This window comes from Sinocyclocheilus anshuiensis, unplaced genomic scaffold, assembly GCF_001515605.1.
Source record: "Sinocyclocheilus anshuiensis isolate Anshui unplaced genomic scaffold, SAMN03320099.WGS_v1.1 scaffold1208, whole genome shotgun sequence".
NCBI classification, from domain to species: Eukaryota; Metazoa; Chordata; class Actinopteri; order Cypriniformes; family Cyprinidae; genus Sinocyclocheilus; species Sinocyclocheilus anshuiensis.
This window is the reverse complement of record NW_015542424.1, coordinates 956,576-960,159: the sequence shown is the minus strand read 5'-3', so window position 1 is coordinate 960,159 and position 3,584 is coordinate 956,576. Positions and strand designations below refer to the sequence as shown.

General features: G+C 35.2%; 1 pseudogene; it reads left to right on the top strand.

The window, feature by feature from the left end:
* Positions 1-3,584, top strand: part of LOC107693517 (transmembrane protease serine 2-like) — a 9,825-nt pseudogene that overhangs the window by 1,503 nt on the left and 4,738 nt on the right.

Sequence of the window (3,584 nt, the reverse complement as noted above, 5' to 3'; positions counted from 1 at the left end):
TTGTGAGGGCGAACTGGTGCGTCCGCCATCTCAGTCACAGACGCGGTGTCGCGTTCCTCCTCCGCAACACCCACAGTGAATGAAGAGTCAACACACAACAAAGCATAGTCCATAAACTTAGACGCGGACCCTCGCGTCTAAGCTTAGACTTCAGTGGTTGATTAATGCCTTCACAAAAAAACTCTATCAACACACACAGTCCGGTAAATCAGAGTAATATGCAATGGATAGATACTCTTGAATATAGTCCTCGAGCGATCGCGTGCCCTGCTCGAGGGCTAATATCAGTCTTGAAATGTCCATACCTAGCCAATGTTCATCCGAGAAGCTGCTGGATAGACAAAACGAGATACACAGGCTAGGATCAAGACACGAATGACTAAGGCAATAAACAGGATTAAACTAGACTTTGACTCAGAAAACTCAGAATGGCTCCGTAATGTAGCTATCACTTGGAGAGCAATAAACGCTAAACAATACTCGATCAGAAAAGGATTTGAGTGGTTGTTATATAGTGTGTGTGTGATTGGCTGCAGGTGAGTCCAATCAGTGCAATGGCGCATGGGAAATGTAGTCCAGGGTGACATGCAACAGTTGTGTGGTGTGAGAGTCAATGTTATCATAAGGCGAACTCTGGTGGCGAGCAGGCGGAAGACCACGGACCGGATTCGTGACACCTCTTTATTTGCTTTATCACAGTAAAAAGAGATTAAGTTGTCAATTTCAGCATCTATCTAAGGTATTATTCAAAACTACATTAAAAATGAAGAATTTGGAAATTTAGACAGCATATAAAGTATATGTGTTTCAGGTTGATCAATAAATTATCTTTTTGTGAATTAAACCCATAAACATTGGCAATAATACATGTTGAATTTGCAAACTATGATATAATGAACATGAATATAAATGTTGTTAAAGCATTTAAGATACAACAAATCAGCTTTGTGTTTAAGAATGTTTTGTAACCCCCTACAGTTTAAGGTTTAACCCTCTAGTTTAACAGACAGTTATAAATATAAAAATAAATTGTTTATAAGAGTCTATAACAGAGGGAAAAGAACTAGGCTTAAGAATGAGTATAGAAATTGAATAGGAGCTAACATATTCATTCCTAATTTCCACCAACACTTAGAATAGGAGAATAGGAGATGAGAACAACAATCCTTTCATATAGAGAATCAAAATATATGTTGTAGTATAACAGCAATTAATTTTATGAAAACAATTTAGAGTTTAAATAATCTACATAGCATAATTCACGTTTTATAGAATAATGACCTCAAAAGACAAGGTTTCTGTATTGAATAATATCTCATATATTATTTTTAACCCACTGCATGCATTTACACTACACTGCAGTAAATTGTCCCTTATGCAGCCGTTTTGTTATAAGTGTATATAAAACTACGAATGCATAATTTTAGGACTTAATATATTCCCATCTCTCTCTTTCTGTAACTTTCTTTTTCTCTGTATTGAAACCAAGAGTTAAAACAGGTGCCATGAAAATAGGCCATGTATTTAATATTACCAGCAAAGTCAATAACAAATATATTTTTGGGTTTCAAAGATGAGTCTACTATGTAGCCTTATACAAAGTTATTTTAATTATGTGAAATGAAAATGAAAATTAGATTAGATTATGAAAATTAAATTGGATTAGATTTAAATGAAAATGAGTATTTTACATCAGGTTGTCTTTCAGTATTTTTCCTCCACCTCTACCATTTTTAAGATTGACCTTGATTGGTTCCAAGGTGTGAGTGTCAGGATAGTGGCCAGTGGTCAGCAGCAGAGCCACAATGTTACGGTGAATAACATCGGAGTTCCAAAATCACGTGCTTTATATGGAATTGTGTTCTCAAAAATAAGATGTTGCGCATAAGATTTTGCTAATGAAAGAGACTTTTCTGGATAATACACCTATAATGTTGTTGTGTAAATATTGTACAGCTGATTTCACACATGACACCCCAGAGGAAGCATCAAAAGCTTTCAGCAGTTCTCTAAAGTCAAATCTTGGGGTTTCTCAAGAGTATAAAGGAGAAGGTACCATTACTAATTTTAATGCTCAGAAAAAACAAATCATAAATCATATCAGCACATTTAAACATGAATGCTGTGTTCCTTCTGTCTTCAGATCAGCATGGGAAGAAAATAACTATGGATAAGGGTGGAAAAATTGATATCTATATTGGTGTGGATGTATCAGACAAAGATAAGGAAGATTTTGACAAGGCAAAAAATATCATTAAAACTCTTATAGACAAGGTATGTCAATTGTCAAATAATTTGTGGGAACACATGACCCTCAGGTGTTGCTGTAGTGAAGTTGTATGACCATTTATTTAGGCATGTTTTTATACTGCAGCCTTTCTAAAATTGTTCTAAAAGCAGTCATTTAATTGCTGATCATTTTGATTTTTAAGGTTTTGTAACATAAAATGCTGGTATTTTAGATCCTCTCAAGAATGAACTTGACTTTTAACCTCCACACCCTTGTTGAAAGCATTAGCATGTTTCAAGAGGGGACTTGAACTATCACTGTATTTTACAAACACACTGAATGTGTTCATACCCTCATACTCAACATTAACTGAATTGAAATCCAGCATTTTGATAGGATAACAGACAGATTTCCAATTCTGAATGCTTAATGCTCTTTCCCAAAAGATTAGCTATTACAAGGTCTCCCCAAACTATGAGATCCTGATGTTTGATACGGACGTTACACGGATAATCTCTTTGAGGGACTTCAAAAGTAATGAATTTTCAAGAAACCTAACAAAGGTTTTTGAAGATCTGGACAATTTTAATTATGATGGTAAGCATTCTGTTTGTGTGGGTCTGAGTCTTATTATTGATCCAATCAAATTTAGAGATTATTATAAAATATAATATGCAAAAATTACATTCATAAATACATTTAAGGGTACACTCTTAAAAATAAAGGTGCTTCAAAAGGTTCTTCAAGCGATGCCATAGAAGAACCATTTTTGGTTCCACAAAGAACCATTCAGTCAAAGGTTCTTTAAAGAACCATCTCTGTCTTAACTTTTTGTAATCTGAAGAACCTTATTTCGCCACAAAGAACCTTTTGTGAAACAGAAAGGTTCTTCAGATGTTAAAGGTTCTTTATGGAACCATTTAGACAAAAAGGTTCTTCTATGGCATCGTGAAGCACCTTTATTTTTAAGAGTGTACCGCAGATTGTCACAGACGCAGTACTCTCATAGGCATCCTTTTTGTACTGATATACTCCCTTTAGGTACAAAAGTGTTCCTTTTGGTAGTTCTTCCCAAGTGACAAGTTGTTGTACCCCATATACAATATCTATACATATATAATTGTATTTGTCTAATTTTTTGTATAATTAATTTGTATAATTTTATTTTGTTAAACTAACTCATGGGTAGGCAAGTTCAGTCCTAGAGAGCCACGCTGTCCTGCAGAGTTTAGCTCCAACCCTAAAAAAAACCTCCCCTGCCTATAGCCTTAGTAATCCTGAAGACATTGATTAGCTTGTTCAGGTGTGTTTGATTAGGGTTGGAGCTGAACTCTGCAGGACTGCGGCTCTCTAG